The 16,211-nt window shown below is 46.3% G+C and overlaps 1 protein-coding gene across 6 annotated transcripts in view; it reads left to right on the forward strand.

Annotated features, from left to right (window-relative positions):
• Positions 1-290: 290 nt before the first annotated feature.
• The window catches only part of DYNC1I1 (dynein cytoplasmic 1 intermediate chain 1), a 380,396-nt gene continuing 364,475 nt past the window's right edge, over positions 291-16,211 (forward strand). The window contains exons 1-2 of one of the 6 annotated variants that reach the window (XM_044946458.2): positions 387-435; positions 793-879. The gene's annotated coding sequence lies outside the window, so the exon portion shown is untranslated. Of the gene's footprint in view, positions 436-529; positions 880-1,014; positions 1,230-5,134; positions 5,236-16,211 lie in introns of those variants that run through there. The other 5 variants (XM_044946455.2, XM_045166351.1, XM_045166350.1 and 2 more) reach the window with 5 other exon arrangements.

Raw genomic sequence — 16,211 nt, forward strand, 5'->3', positions numbered from 1 at the left:
AGTGCTCAAAAAGCCTGAAATCCACAATGGGGTCCAGCAGAGTAGTTTTAAAGGCAAGGTGAGGGAGGCAAGCCCCAGGGTAAGGTGATCAGCTTGTGCACAATTCTCTGATTGGTTAATGGTGAGGTAACAGGGCGTGTCAGGGGTTATCCTTAGGTTTAGGAGTTGTCCTTATGCTCCAGTAGGTTTGGGGAGCTTCATGCTCTCTATCTTTTGAATAGTTAACTAGTTAACAGCTTCCACCTGGGGGTCTTTAGCCTCTGTGAAAACAACTCAGGAAATGTGCATCAAATGCTGTTATCTAGGCACTCTCAGAGGAGATAAAGCAGAGGATACGGGTGAAGGGTCTGCCCCTGTGAAGGCCCTATTTGGTTCTGCTTGTTTACACATTATACGTTACAGGTGTACTATACAGTGATTTCACAATGTTTAAAGGTATTTGCTATATTCTCGTCTTAACCTTCTACCCCTCTAATAACCCCTCCCACCCCTCCCACTGGTAACCACTAACTTATTCTCTGTATTTGTGATTCTGCTTCTTTTTTGTTGTATTCAGTAGTTCCTTGTATTTTTTAAGATTCCAGATACAAGTGATTTGTCTTTATCTGACTTATTTCACTTAGCATATGCATGGTATTTTGTTACCCAGAGTTTTAAAAGCTAGGACTTTATGAAACAATGTTGCCAAGTTGAATATGTGTTTCCTCTTCTGGGCAAAACTAAGACAAAATCTGTAAGTCTTAGGGTGTAGCAGATGGATCTGAGCTCTATTTCTATTTAAATAACCTAAAGTAGTTCTCAAGGAGTGAAAGTTGTTCCATGTTGGCTGGCGGACAGGAGCGCCCCAAACACCGACGCTCTTCGTTTGCAGCCTCGTAGGTGAGTCCTAGCGGTGGCCTAGGGGTCCCAGGTCCTTGGCCGCTCTGAGCCTCTGGCCGGCGCCAGCAGCTCCCCGCGGGCCCGGGTGCGGAGGGCCCTCCGGGGGGAGGAGCGCGGAGGGCGTGGGCCGGGGGCGGGGCGAGCCCCCGCCTGGGTGCGCGCGGGGAGCTGTCAGTGTCGCGCTCGGGAGAGGGAGGAAGTGCCGGGTGCCCGAGGAGCGCGAGCCGAGGGCCGGCGCAGCGTGAGACAGCACATCCTGCGCGCGCCCGGCCCGCCGCCCTCGGGAAACGCTCGGGCGCCGCCGCCGCCGCACTCGCTAGCCCAGTGCCGCCGCCGCCGCCCGCGTGCAGGTAAACGGGAGTGGGGCGGGGGGGTCGCGCTCCCCGGACCGCCGTCCCCAGGGGTCCTCGGCTTTCGCAGCCGCCCGGCAGCGGTGCGGCGCTGCAGCCGCAGCCGGACCTTGGCCTCGGCCCCCTCCCCGGGCTCCTGCGTGCTCCGCGGCGCCCGAAAGCGGCCAGAGCCTACCCCCACCCCTCCCCAACCCCCGCGGCAGCCCCGTGCTGCCGCTCTCCCGGCCGAGCCAGGAGGTGAGCGCAGAGGAGAAAGAGTGAGCCGTGGTGTCATCACCTTGTCGCCCACCTTGTGCCCTGGGAGCGGCGTCCCGGGGCGCCCCGCCTCGGTTTTTCTCCCGGGGAGCTGACAGCTAGCAGCAGTGAAACCCGCACCCCCCTGGGCCACCAGCTGACGGGGAGGGGGAGGCTGCAGAGGGAGGGAGGGCGGGATGCTGTTTTGAGTACATTTTCAGCTGTCTGCAAAGCTCTTAGATGCTGTTGCTACCCGCCAAGTGGAAGGAAGGGAATGCACTTCCAGCAAGGCATTAATGAAACACTCGCGCAAGAAGGTGCCCGTTTCTCTTATGGCTGCACACAAAAAAAGTGTGGCTGGGGGATATGTTTTCGTAAACACCTTTGCTGCCGCGTGGCCCTCCTTCCCCCTCTCCCGCAGCGCTCTGGCCTTAAAAATCCGTGCGTCGTCATCGCGAGGGCAGTGATCCTGGCGGCACTGATGGGAACTGAGAGTGCGGGAGTCTCATGACTTATACCAAGGGTGAACAGAAACCCGGGATCAGGACAGGAAATTACTTAGGAAATTAAAGAACTCAACCAAATACAGGAGATGGAATATATTCGTTTTCCTGGACTCTCCCACATCTAGGTAAGGGGCAGAACAAGTAGCCAGCCATTTTCCTGCCTGGAATGCCTCTCAATTGGGCTGTAGACTTGCTGTAGTTAAGGGTTGTGCAAAATTGCTTCCAAATATTCCAGATGAGCAGAAAATATTACTAACATTAAGGCATGGTAGCTGCAGAAGGCAGCATATGGCTAATATTAACACAGATAAGGGTGATTGCTTATGTACACATTTTCATCCTGGAAATTACAGAGAAATATGTTGCACAGTATTAGTAAATTTGAAATTTGCATTCACTGCAAGTTGCAACCTGAGGGTACCAGTGGGAATGTGATTCATAATTCCTCTGATTATTTAGAATGCCAGATTTTCACCAAAAGTTTTGGCATGGAAGAAAATGGACCCAAACTCTGCTCTTCTGACTATGTTTCTTAGTAAAATAAAATCATACACTCCTGTCGCCAAGTGATCATTTGTTCTCTTCGTAGGGACCAACCTCCCAATGTTTCTTGAGGTTTGAGGATCCAGTGCTCCAAGAGCCATGTCTTTTAAAAAATCTTCCAGCACCATCATTGGTATTTGTAAATAACGTGCAGGCTTTCTTCAGCCGGATCAGCTCTGGAGCGACTTCTTGGCCCAGGACATCTTCTCTGTCTCTTCCTTGTCTGGGGCATCAGGCACTGGGGCACCTGCTTGCTCTCCTTGGACCTCAAGGTTGCTGAGCTTCTGCTCCTCGGTTCCCTGGAGGCGGAGGGATGGCTCAGCCTCTCCCTACACCCAGCCTTTCCTCCTCTCCTGCTGGAAATACGTCCTGAGGCTTTTGTGGTGTTACAGGTCTGTGTTATTAAGAATAATCTCCACTAGGGATATGGGCAGAGAAGATAAATGTAACCACAGGAAAACGGGGAAGAGCTCTGACAGCAGTGGTCCCCGGCCCCTTGTTTCTAATGAACTGAGATGGTAAGAGGAAGTCACCAGGTGTTTCTGTCACCACATTTTATGTCTAAGAGAGGGCTCTATGAACTTTTTTTCCCCACCCCTCCTACTTCTTCAAACACTCCTTCCAGAGTCTGCATTTAATAAATGAGCCTTTCCCTTGTGTTGAGTCAAGCAGTTCTTGGAGATGAAGCATGGGTGCTGCTCTGTTCACACTCAAAAAGTCACGTAGAACAGTCTGGTAAAATCCATGCCAAGTTTTTAAACCCAGCCACATCTCTTAGCACAGACAAGTGTGCACAGGCTTTATCAACAGTTACCTCAAAAAAAAAAAAAACAAAAAAACAAAACGACTTTACTGGCAGTCCAGTGGTTAAGACTCTGTGCAGGGGAGCTTGGTTGGATCGCTGGTTGGGGAACAAGGATCCCACATGCCATGGGGCACAGCAAAAAAACACAAAAAACAAACCCAGTTACCTCAAAGGGCCATTCACTCTCCCAGATTGAGTGTATCACTTTGTTTCTTTCTGTTACTTAATAGCATCAAATGTAAAGGTCACACGCATGCGTTGCAAACTTAAGTATATTCTTGTTCATTCTTTCAGGTGCTTTGCGCCATCAAAGAAAACAAAAGTTGTTGATAATACTTTTATGTATAATAAAATAGTACTGAGCATTTTAGCAGTGCTTAATACATTTCCTAAATGTATTGCCCTAAATGTATATCACTAAATATATTTAGTGTATTTAGTAAATGTGTTGAGTTAAATGTATTTCACTCCCCATATATTTACGAAAATGTATTGAGTACTTGACCAGGTATTGCATTTTAAACTACTTCTCATGTATGAACATATTGAATCCTCACACAAATCTGCTAAGGTAGATATTATTTGTAATTCTGTTTGACAAGGAAACTAAGACACAAGGATGTCAGGTGACTTACTGAAAATTGCTCAGCTGAGAAGTTAGAGAGCCAGGATTCGAACCTAGGCAGTCTGACTCTAGTCTTCTAGAGGACAGTTTATATCAGTTAATTTTTATATATTGAACTCCAGCTCTTCTGTTAATCTGATTTTAATCCCTATATTAATCTTGTGAAGTAGACATTATCTGTGTTTTACAAATGATAAAACGGAGTGAAGTGAGTTGATACACAGCAGAGGCAGGATTCAAATCACTTCTGTTTGACTCTAAAACCAGAACTTATCCATTTTAGCCAGCGTTCTCTGTGAGAAATAAAAAAGTTGAGCTTGTCTGTTCTTTTGGGTTTGTTGCCCGTTTTCCCTATGAGCCATTGATATTTCTTTTATGCCTTAAGTGTAGCCGTGTTTTTTGCCAAGCGATTGGTATGCTTTTGTGCCAGGCAGATGATACGGCAAAACCAGCGCAGGACCATAGCTCTTTTCACGTCGGATAATTGCCTTTGCTCTCTCTCCTTAATGAATCTAGCTAATTCCCCATAATACTTTGTGGGTCTCAAATACCATATAAGTAGTTGTTTCCTTGATCAGAGATTCCTTTTCCTAGCAATGTTTGCGTCTTCTACATGCCCTAGAAAATGTGAGAAAATAGTTCTTTTGGGAACTTTGTTGGGACAGAGAACTTCTGGAGCTCACTTCTTTTGAGAATTGCCTAAAGTAAGTCCTACTGTCTTTCTTTGAAATTTATAAACCATTCCCTGGGTCCACGTTAAAAAAAGGAGTCCTCTTGACTGGGATCTCTTCGTTGGTACCTCGGACTTGTTTCCTTTGCTTTTTCTCTGCAGGAACGCTGGCACCAGGCTGTCAGTGTGAAGTTTGCATTGTTAACATAGACGCCGCCGCCTGGGTGCCACGGGTTTATAAAGCATCTCCGAGTCTTTGTTTAGAGGAGGCTTCTGAAGCAGTCACCGTGGAGGGCAGGCATATGAGAGTTTCCAGGTGGTCATTGAACCCAATATAATTAATGCAAAAGTTTATGCATTTGTGCTAAAGGCAGGGTTCCAGGGAAAAGCGGGTAATTGTGACTAATGAGATTAAGAATTGCTGGTTCTAGTGCACTGTTTAGGAAGGGGGAGGAGTGGAGGCTGTTCTGCTGAAGTGTGTTGGAAACAAGGCAAAAGTATTCTGTTAGAGCCAGCCAAGAAGGAATGTTCTTGGCTCTCAGGACGTTGCTGGCATTTCACTACAGAGGCATGCTGGAGTGCCCGCTGCAGGGGCAACACCCACCGATGCACGCTGCAACCAGGTGAGGGCTCCAGGGTCTCTCGCGGCCCTCGCACTGCTGGCACTCACTCAGCACTTCCCCTGCACACTCACACTTCATCGGCTCTTCCCAACATTCCTGTAAGGCTGGCATTTCTATCTACACTTGGCAAACAAGGAATTGGGTGACTGGAAACATTAAGCCACTCGATCAAGGCCACAGCAGGCCGGTTAGTAGAAGGACTGGATTTCAAATGTAGGTTGGTCAGGTTCCAAAGCCAGTTCATCCTCTTCCCAACATAGTTCGTTGTTTCTTTATGTGGGATACTAAGAAAGTACTATTTAGGGTAGCTTTTACTGTGGCAGGACACAGTTCCTCAAGAACACACTCACATGCTGATAGGAAAAGCCTGGATGTGTTACTAGAGGGGAACAAGAGAATTAGACTGGGCCAGGCAGAGGATTAGCGCATCTCCTTGAGGTGTGCGCATGCCCCACGCGTTTGATTCTCAATATGGTGCCCAGGTATCTTGCTGAGCACCAAATGAATAACAGTCTCTGGCAAAGACAGTCCAGAGGGTGGATTGGTTGATTTTTCCCGGGCAGCTGCAAGACTTTGCATGTGCACTCCATCACTCAAGTTGTGTCCGACTTTTTGCAATGCTGTGGACTATAGCCCACCAGGCTCCTCTGTCCACAGGATTCTCCAGGCAAGAATACTGGACTGGGTGGCCTTTTCCTACTCCAGGGAATCTTTCAGAACCCACAGATGGAACTCATGTCTCCTGAGTGTCTCCTGCATTGGCAGGTGGATTTGTTCCGGCTGAGCCACCTGGGAAGCCCAGCTGTGAGACTTTTTTTGTTGCAAAAATGAACTTACTTCAAAGTTGAGTTGGAAGCAAAAGTGTTTGAAGCAGTGTAGTGTTCTGGGGCCTACATGATCTAGCAGCTTCGTTGTGATCTGGAACCCTAACTGGGTCCTTAATCCTGGGAAGACATCTGCCCACCAGGTGACCTACACGCCCTCTAATTTTCAGTTCCTGTCAATCCTGCAGTCCTTCCCCATCGTTTCATTTCGGGGTACAGAGCAGCTAATGCCGTTAGTGTGGTAAGCATGTGAAAGCAGAAATTTATGTTAGAGTCAAGGGCATTCTTTTTATTTATGTATTTATTTTTACCTTATCTGGCCGCACCAAGTCTTGGTTATGGCACGTGGGACCAGGGAATGACCTGGGTCCCCTACATGGGGAGAGTTGAACTGCGGCCCCTGGACCACCAGGGAGGTCCCCCGGTGGCATTCTTTGTGATAAAAATGAGCTGCAGACACTGGAGAGGATGACTGCCTTTGACCAACAGGTTGTCTGGGGAACAGACACCACCAGCGTGCTTCATTACGCTCCAGCCTTCTTTCTCTCTTATAACGTCTGTAAAGGTTTTTAAAAATTTTACTGCTCCCCCACCTCCACACATTTTAGGTTGGCATCTAACATTTTTATTGCAACTGTAAAGAATCACTGTGAATGTCATTTCCAGAATATTGTAAACCTTGACCTTTACAAATAAAACGATGACATCATTCTTTGAATCCCAAGTAAAATCTAAATGCTATTCCAACCTCTTTTAAAAAGTACCCGAAGAAGCTCTTCTACAGAAGCATGCTTTTATACCTTGTGGTCAAGCATCACAGTGAGATTTGGGTTTCCTTTTTTACCCCTGGTAATGGAGGTGGGAGAGGAGACCTTGAATGACTCTTCAACCGCAGGTGTGTTCTCTGGCCGGTCAGTGTTTGGAAAGCCTGCAGACAGAAGGTCGAGATCTGGAGATAACAATGTTATTAGCTCTCTCCTTTCCTGCACACTCTGCAGAAAGCCTCATGGATGCCAGGGCACATGATGCCAGTTTGAAGAGCATATATTTATTTAGCACAGGTGCTGTGTGGTACAGGTCACTGTGGGGCCAGTGCTGGGAGTCAGGTCCATGGGCTCTGTCTGTGTGGCTCAAGCTCAAAGTGGCAGGGCTGGAAGGAACTGCAGAGCCGCTGTTCCCGTCTCTTGCCCTTAGGCCGGTGGCTGTGTGAATAGTCATCTTTCCTTTATTGAGTGATTTATAGGAAGAGATCTGCCCTTTCCCCTGTGTTTATATTTTATTTTTTATATGTTTTTTGATGTGGGCCATTTTTAGAGTCTGTATTGAATTTGTTGCCATGTTGCTTCTGTGTTATGCTTTGGTTTTTTGGCCATGAAGCAGGTGGGATTTTAGCTCCCCGACCATGAATGGAACCTGCACCCCCTGCATTGGAAGGTGACATCTTAACCCCGGACCACCAGGGACGTCCCTCCAGTGTGTTTCTTTAGATCAGTGGTTCTCAGCCAAGAGTGACTGTCCTTCCCGGGGGACATTTGGGCAATTTGGCTTTCACCTTTGGGGGGAGAGGGTGGCTGCTGGCATCTGCAGTGGGAAGAGGTGAGGGTGGCTCCTGGCCAGCTTATAATGCACAGAACAGCCAAGCCTGAGAAGCCCTAGTTTAGATGCTCTGGTTTTCTGCTGAAATCTTCCCTGCCCTAAGCTAAGTTCATTTCTTTATCCTTCTACAAGGGAAGAAGAGCATAACATCTAAGAGGCAGCATAAGGAAAAGAAGAAGCATGATATTCCATTGACTGCCTCTGAGAGCCTCAGTTTCTCCATCTGTGAAATGGGAACATCAGTACCTGGCTTGCAAAATTATTGTAAGGCGTGCAGATAATGAAAGCCCTGGGTGCAATATGTGGCACATTCTCAGTGTATGGAGGATGCTTTTTGTTATTCAACAGCCATGATATCACTCTCTAGCCTTCTTTTTTTCAGGGACTTGTGTGATCTTGCTCTGCTTTGAACCAAAGGTATGCTTTTTAAAAATGAAACATGTATCTGCCTCCTTCCATTTCTAGACTCTAGGCTCCCTGAGGCATCCTTTGTATATTTCAGCAGAGGGTTTTTACACACAGTGGCTCTCAACAAGCTTTATTGACCTGAAATATTAGCCAGAATACATCCCACTTAATTTTCCTTTTATTATACGATTTAATTCTTTCCCCTTGGATTATTTGTAGTGTGTTTAGTAAAACATTCACTTCCTAAAATGTAGTTTCTATTGCACAGCTGGGCCCAGTATGAACATGGTCTTGGTAATGCCTCAAATTCTAGAAGCTTTACCTTCCTGAACCAGTATCCCGTTAAACATTTCTGCTGGGGGAACGACAGCCTTGAGGAAGACAGCCTGTCATTTTCTAGAAGTGATGGGTAGGATGGTTTGAGTCTTGTGTTTTCCTCTGTGAGTCCCTTGGTCTAATCCCTTTGATCTGGCTTTGATCTGACACTCTCCTCTGAGCAGAGCAGTCCTTTGGCTCCTTTCTGGTGAGAAAGGAGGAATTTTTATTCATTTGTCAGATTTCTATTTTATGTTAATATGTAGAGTGAAGCCAAGAGTATCACATGTATTTTAAATAGTGCTAATGAATAAATGCTGGCACTATTTTATATCCTTTGCCAACATCAGTTTCTCTCATTGGGTATGGATTTTTCCACTCCCAACTTGAAATAGTACCTGTTTCTTTGTTTGACAAGCTGAAGATTTTAGTAATTGAAGTGGAATGAAGTCCTCTCCTTTTGAAAGTGGTTTAGATCCTGTAAGGCACATATGGAAGCCTTTAAAAGTTGACCAAGTGTTTGAATGCTGCAGTGGGCCCACGTGGAGGGGATGATCACAGTATTCTGTTTTGGATTCAGCTTGTGGGATTTTAGGAGTTGGTGTTAGCAGGCGGTGGGTTTGAGTGGCTGAAAGGGTAGAAGGCCCTGTGGGGAATGTGTGTTTGGACAGTGTCCCCTTTTAAAACTGAAATGAGTCTCCTGTTTCACCATCCACCCCATTAGTATCAGAAGAGCAAAGCATTGTGGGAACTGGTGTGTATTTTGTGGGAGAAAGAATAACAGAAAACTTCTCTGCTTGTTTCCTTAAAAAGTGTGACTTTGTTCACTTTCAGAAGGTGTAGATTACCGAAAGAGGATCCTCTCTCTTTGAATGTTTTCAGGCTCAGAGGAGAGTGAGAATCTATTTACCTTGGTTAAAATGCCAAACCAAATCTCCCAATGCAAATATGGACCACCCAGAGGCATTGTAAAGGCCAGGCTTGGGGTTTTGAATATAGATTTCCTTGCTTTGTCTTTTAGGCTTTTTAATATTTTTCAAATACTGTCGAAAAGTAATTGGCACATCAAGCAAGGATGAAACCCCATATCTTTTGCCATGAACTTTAAAGGGAGGAATTGTACTCATTTCCCTCGAGAGCCCCTTGTTTCTTAAAATCAAGAAACATGAATTACTCAAATTTGAAGGCCACCAAGTTGAAGATTTTAAAGTGGATAGAAAAGTCGGGTTATAACACAGGTATAGGAGAGGAGGTCCAGGGAATAGTCAACAGAAGCAGAGGCGCTACCTCAGGCCAAGGGGGGCTCATAATTTGAGCAGGTTTAGAGATTTTTAACCTTGAGGATCCATATTGATCTCAGCCATCTTGCCTGATGGTTGAGGGTGACAGGGACAGTTTCAAGTTTCCAGGGTTTTGTTAAAGCTTTATACGATTTGCCCAGTGAAGTGGTTGCCTGTCAGTGATGGCTGTGGAAGGTTCACCCCAAGTGGGAATGCAGTTCCCACCAGTCACCGCAGTCTTGCTGCCAGACTCTTGCCGTCCCAATTTCCTTACAATAGACAGCGGCCTGCGTCTGAGTCAGAAATCATGATGGGCAGGCGGTGGGGAGCCCGGCATCCTGGGTTCCTGAGAGCCCTGACTGGTCATTGAATTGACAGCTGTTGTTTGCCCATCATGATTTCTCTGACTCAGAAACAGGCTGTTTGTTGTAAGGATGTCAGGATGGCAAAGTTTGCCTACAAGCAAGCTGTACAACAGGCCAGTATATCCGAGACGAGGCGTTGAGGTGAGGAATGTGACTTTATTTGGAAAGACAACTGACCAAGAAGATGGCAGACTAATGTCTCAAAATAACCATCTTATCCAGGTCTGGATGCCAGGTTCTTTTATAGAACAGAGATGGAGGTGGGCGGGTGGTGAGAAATCAAAGTGAAAAGGCCATTAATCTTGCAAAATCTCCTGTAATGGCAAGCCAGGGGAGGCAATGGATTAATTTCTTCCTTCTTTTAGTCACCTATTAGTGGACAGAGTCCTGAACAAAGGCTCCTTGGTTTAACATTTGGGCAGAGGGGCAGGGTTCCCCCAGGCAGGTCATTATGTATGGACACAGTATCCTTTTAGTGAACAAAAGCAATGGGAAGCAAAGGTTAAAGAAGCAGATCCAACATGGAGTCAAGCTGCTCCCTTTAACGAAACCGTGGACCTTGCAGCAGAAGTCTCCAGGCCATCCAGAAAACATACATATGGTAAGAACATATTGATAACCCCCACTAAGTGGCAGTTGAATGTAGTCCAGCTGCAGGTATTCAGAGGGTTCAGAGGGAGGTTTGAGGCCTCTGAGAACAAACATCGTTTCCCAGGTTTGAGGAGCTGGCAGGTCAGACATTGGTGGTGAACTGTTTTTGCGATTTTATAGAAGGCCTCCTACTGTTGGGGGAGTGTGTAATTTCCTTGGTTCTGTCTTGTCGCAACAAAAATATGAAGTGATGGATGGACCAGCGTTATAGCCCTCGGACAGGCCAGAGTTTCAGCTCCATGTTACAGCTCAGTTTTATTTAGAAAGTAAAGGAAAATACATCCTCGAGATGTGAGGGAATGCCGACCCAAAAGATGTGAAGAGAAGAGAGGCGCTGGCCCAATTTTGGCTCCTCTTTTTGTATGTTTTTTTCTCCTCCTGGGCCTGCCCTGTGTAAACGGGGCTAGCCAAGAGTGCTGCTTGTTTACCTGAAGTCCTCACTCTGGTCCTCAGACCTTCCTTTGTTCTATTTTCACAGGCTTTTCCCTTCTTTGTCTTTTAGCCACTGCCATTTTGGACTCCTTTTTTCTATTCTAACTACCTAACACTGTCAATGTTTATTTCCTGATTTGAGTCACTTTAATCGCACCACAGTGGATGAAGGAAGGCAAAACCTGAAAAATGGAGTTTGCTGGGGATCCGGGAAGAACCAAGCACTCTCCTGGGTTCCGCAGTAGCCCTGACTGCTCATTGAATTGACAGCTGCCGTTTGAAGATCATGATTTCTCTGACTCAGTAGCAGGCTGTGGTCCAGTGGTTAAGACTTCGCCTTCCAATGTAGGAGGAGGGGGTTTGATTCCTGGTCACTAAGACCCCACATGCCTCATGGTCAAAAAGAGCAAAACATAAAAAAGAAGCAATATGGTAACAAATTCAATAAAGACTTTAAAAATGGTCCACATCAAAAACAAAAAACAAAAAAACAAAAACCTAAGAAGCAGGCAGTTGCCTGTTGTAGGGACATCAGGATGGCAAAAGTCTGGCAACAAGGGATTATTTTTTGCAGGAACAGAATGGACTTCATCCACATGATCCACAACCTTTGTAGATTCTGTTGCTGCTGCCTTTTCACAGAAGTCAGCTAACGCAGTCCCCTGATAACTCAGGTTCAATCTTTATAGTGTGAGCCTCAGTTGTTATGATAGCAGTTTCAACAGATACGGGAGGAGCAGCAACAAGGTTTTTTACCTGCTGTCTGTTTTTTCTGGGGTCCTGGTAGACTTAAAGGGCTTCCCTGGTGGCTCAAATGGTAAAGAATCTGCCTGCAATGCAGAAGACCCAGGTTTGATCCCTGGGTAAGGAAGATCCCCTGGAGAAGGGAATGGCAATCCACTCCAGTATTCTTGCCTGGAGAATTCCATGGACAGAGCAGCCTGGCGGGTTACCGTCCGTAGGGTCACAAAGAGTTGGACATAATTGAGTCACTAAGACTGGTAGACCAAAAAAACACAACCCTTTGCTTCCTTAACATTCCAATTATGGTTGATCCCAAAGGCATACCAGCTGCCAGTATAAATCCTAACCATTTGTCCTTCTGGTAACTGGCATGGTCTTGGTCAGGGCGTGGAGCTCTGTTTGTTGGGCTGATTTAGCTTATGGGAGACTTACCTTCTTAAAAATTCATATTGGGTAATGACAACATAGCCAGCTTGGAAATTCGCTTTTTTGTTTACAGTGTGACCAATCAACAGACAAAATTAGATCAGGATTAGTCAAAGGGGCACTTTGTGAATTAGGATACAGTGTCACAAAGGTCATTGGCTCACCTTCTTTGGTCAAGGGTAGCAGAGTCGGACACGACTGAAGTGACTTAGCAGCAGCAGCAGTAACATGCTGCTTGCTTCTGCTGCTAAGTCACTTCAGTCGTGTCCGACTCTGTGCGACCCCATAGACGGCAGCCCACCAGGCTCCCCCGTCCCTGGGATTCTCCAGGCAAGAATACTGGAATGGGTTGCCATTTCCTTCTCCAGTGCATGAAAGTGAAAAGTGAAAGTGAAGTCGCTCAGTTGTGCCCGACTCTTAGCGACCCCATGGACTGCAGCCTACCAGACTTCTCCGTCCATGGGATTTTCCAGGCAAGAGTACTAGAGTGGGGTGCCATTGCCTTCTCTGGCGGCAGTAACGTAGGAGACTATTTTGTTTTGGATGCAGACTTAGGTGCTGAAAGCAGAATCGTCTCATAGGAGGTTAGTATGTTTGCAGAGAAATGTTGAGTTACTTCCGAAATGAGATTTTGAGCAGCGTGTGGAGTTTGTAAGTAAATGTCATTTCCTAGGGCTTCCCAGGTGCCACTAGTGGTAAAGAACCTGCCTGCCAATGCAGGAGACGTAAGAGACATGGGTTCAATCGCTGGGCCGGGAAGTTTCCCTGGAGAAGGGCATGGCAGCCCACACCAGTATTCTTGCCTGGAGAATCCCATGCACAGAGGAGAGGAGCCTGGCGGGCTGCAGTCCATGGGGTTGCAAAGAGTTGGACACGACTAAGCGACTTTCACTTCACTTCTGTACTTCTCATGTTCTTGCTTGAGCATCCCCAGGGCTTGGCTCTCTGTTTCATGTACAGATAAGGTGAAAGATTTTGAAGCTGGGTGCCCTGGGGCAGGCAGTTCTTGCAGCACTTGGTTTAGTCTCATAAAGGCCTGCTCATGTTTATCTTCCCCAGGAGCTGGTTCAGCGATTGAGCTCTTAGTTCATAGAGTGGGAAAGCTGATAGAGGAAAAATGAGGAACCCGTACTCTGCAATAACCAGCCAGGCCTATGGATCCACAAGGTTGTTGTTTAGATGTGGCCTAGGGAATCTGGGGATCAGCTTGGTTTTTTGGAGCTCTGTGGATTCCTTCAGTGCTTAGATTATGACCTGAGTAATGAGTAGTGTCTGAAGATAATTATAATTTTTCCTTGGAGACTTTATGTCCCTGTTTAGCTAACTGTTATAGCAAATAAATGGGATTCTTTATGGATGCCTCTTTGGTACTTGAAAATAGCAAAAGTTTGGCTATATTCTTACTGTAGAAGGGTCGATTTCCTGGGGAAATGGAGGGTACCTAAGTTTTGGTGGAGCATTTGGGAAAAGTAAGAAGGGGTCTCACTGAACCCTCCAAGTTTGCCTGTCCCAGGTATATTGTTGTTTGTTCCAAGTAAAGGTGAATAGCCCCTGGTTGTTGGTGTCCCAGCATGCTGAAGACTGGACAGAGGTCCACAACTGTGAGCCATTACGAGTCTGATGAATCTTGTGACAAAGGGTTTTGGGGTATGGAACAGCAGGGAAGTAGGGAATCTTGCTCATCTCAAGTCAAATTGCCATCCCCACCCACTGGGTTTCGGGACTGTTAAGACCAGGTGTTACGGGGGCTGGTACAGGGAATGGTTAGCCCCTGAGGGAATTGGTCTTCTATTATTGGTATAAGACCTTGCATCACCTCAGGTTTTAATGGCTGTTGAGGCAGTTTAGGAAGAGGTTTGGTTTCCTCTATGAAAATTTTACAGGTTCTGCACCTTTTATTCTTCCAGGGTCAGTGTTAGAGGTAGCCCACAGATTTTCAGGCACCTTGATTAAGTTAGAGGTCTTTTGCTGGAATCCTTTCCCTCGTATATCAAGGACAGACTGTAAAGAACATCAAGGATCAGGTTCAGCTTGGTCAGGAAATTCTAAGGTGAGGTGTCCACTAGAAGCAAAATGTATTAGCCCTTTTAATTCAGAAAGGAGATCACTACCTGATAGTTCGGAGCTGTGTTAGTCACTCAGTCATGTCTGACCCTTTGCGACCCCAAGGACTGTAGCCTCTGACCGTGGGATTCTCCAGGCAAGAATACTGGAGTGGGTTGCCATCCCCTTCTCCAGGAAATCTTCCTGACCCAGGGATCGAATCTGGGTCTCCCGCATTGCAGACAGATTCTTTACCATTGAGCCACCAGGGAAGCCTAATAGATTGACTGGAGCTGTATCATGTAGCAAGAAAGGAAAATTTCTCAGTGAAAGGCCCCAGAGTCATTTGTCCTGGTTGTGGAAGAATTTTAATAGACACCCACTATGGGAACTTCTTTTTCACTCCAAGGGATGTGTTGTCCTATGATCGTGGGGTTTAAAGTAGAGACTGTAGCTCTGGTATCTATCACAAGTTGGCAAGGTTTCCCATTACTTTTAATATTTTTAAACTGTTTATTTAATTTTGGCTGCACTGAGTCTTTGTTGTGGCACGCAGTCTTTCTCTAGTTGTAGCGCATGGGCTTAGTTGCCCCAAGGCATGTGGGATCTTATTTCCCCAACCAGGGATCGAACCTTCCCCTGCATTGGAAGGTGGCTTCTTAACCACTGGACCACCAGGGAAGTCCCTCCATTAATTTTAATTTTAGTTTCCCCTTGGCTATTTAAAGGAATTACTGGTGGCAGCTTATCAGAGAATTCCTTGTGGTCCTGTCAACTCTTGGAGAGGCCCAAAAGAGGGCCCCCTTTAGGGGGAAGATATAAGAGAATTTAAGTTGCTGTTGAAGAATTTTGATAGAATTTTTGAGAGCAATCTTTTTTCCAGTGCCCTGGTTGATTACAGTTGAGATGTGGATCCCTAGACCAGCCTTTTGATGATAGACTCTTTAGAAGGGTGCACTGTGGGAGGGAGGCCCAGGTATTATTTTTGGTCACTCGTCTTGGACCTGTTGTAGTGTAAAGGCGAATAGTTGGGCAGACTTTTGTTCACTCTCTTATTCCAAAGTCCTTTCAAAGTGCTCAGCATTGGTCATGAGTTCAGTCAAACCAGTGGCCTCCCATCCTGTTTTCTGCCTTTTTCAGTTTAGTTCAGTCGCTCAGTCATGTCCAACTTTTTGCGACCCTGTAGACTGCAGCATGCCAGGCTTCCCTGTCCATCACCAACTCCCAGAACTTGCTCAGACTCATGTCCATCGAGTCGGTGATGCCATCCAGCCATCTCATCCTCTGTCGTTCTCTCTTCCTCCTGCCTCCAGTCTTTCCCAGCAACAAGGTCTTTTCCAATGAGTCAGTTCTTTGCATCAGGTGGCAAAAGTATTGGAGTTTCAGCTTTAGCATTAGTCCTTCCAATGAATATTCAGGACTGATTTCCTTTAGGATGGACTGGTTGGATCTCCTTGCAGTCCAAGGTATTCTCAAGAGTCTTCTCCAACACCACAGTTCAAAAGCCTCAATTCTTCAGTGCTCAGCTTTCTTTATAGTCCAGCTCTCACATCCATACGTGACCACTGGAAAAACCATAGCCTTGACTAGACAGACCTTTGTCAGCAGAGTAATGTCTCTGCTTTTTAATATGCTGTCTAGGTTGGTCATAGCTTTCATTCTAAGGAGCAAACATCTTTTAACTTGATGGCTGTAGTTACCATCTGCAGTGATTTTGGAGCCCAAGAAAAGAAAGTCTCTCACTGTTTCCATTGTTTCCCCATCTATTTCCCATGGAGTGATGGGACTGGATGCCATGATCTTAGTTTTCTGAATGTTGAGCTTCAAGCCAACTTTTTCACCCTCCTCTTTCACTTTCATCAAGAGGCTTTTTAGTTCCTCTTCAGTTTCTA

The sequence above is a fragment of the Bubalus bubalis genome, chromosome 8 (assembly GCF_019923935.1).
Source record: "Bubalus bubalis isolate 160015118507 breed Murrah chromosome 8, NDDB_SH_1, whole genome shotgun sequence".
In the NCBI taxonomy this organism is placed as follows: Eukaryota; Metazoa; Chordata; class Mammalia; order Artiodactyla; family Bovidae; genus Bubalus; species Bubalus bubalis.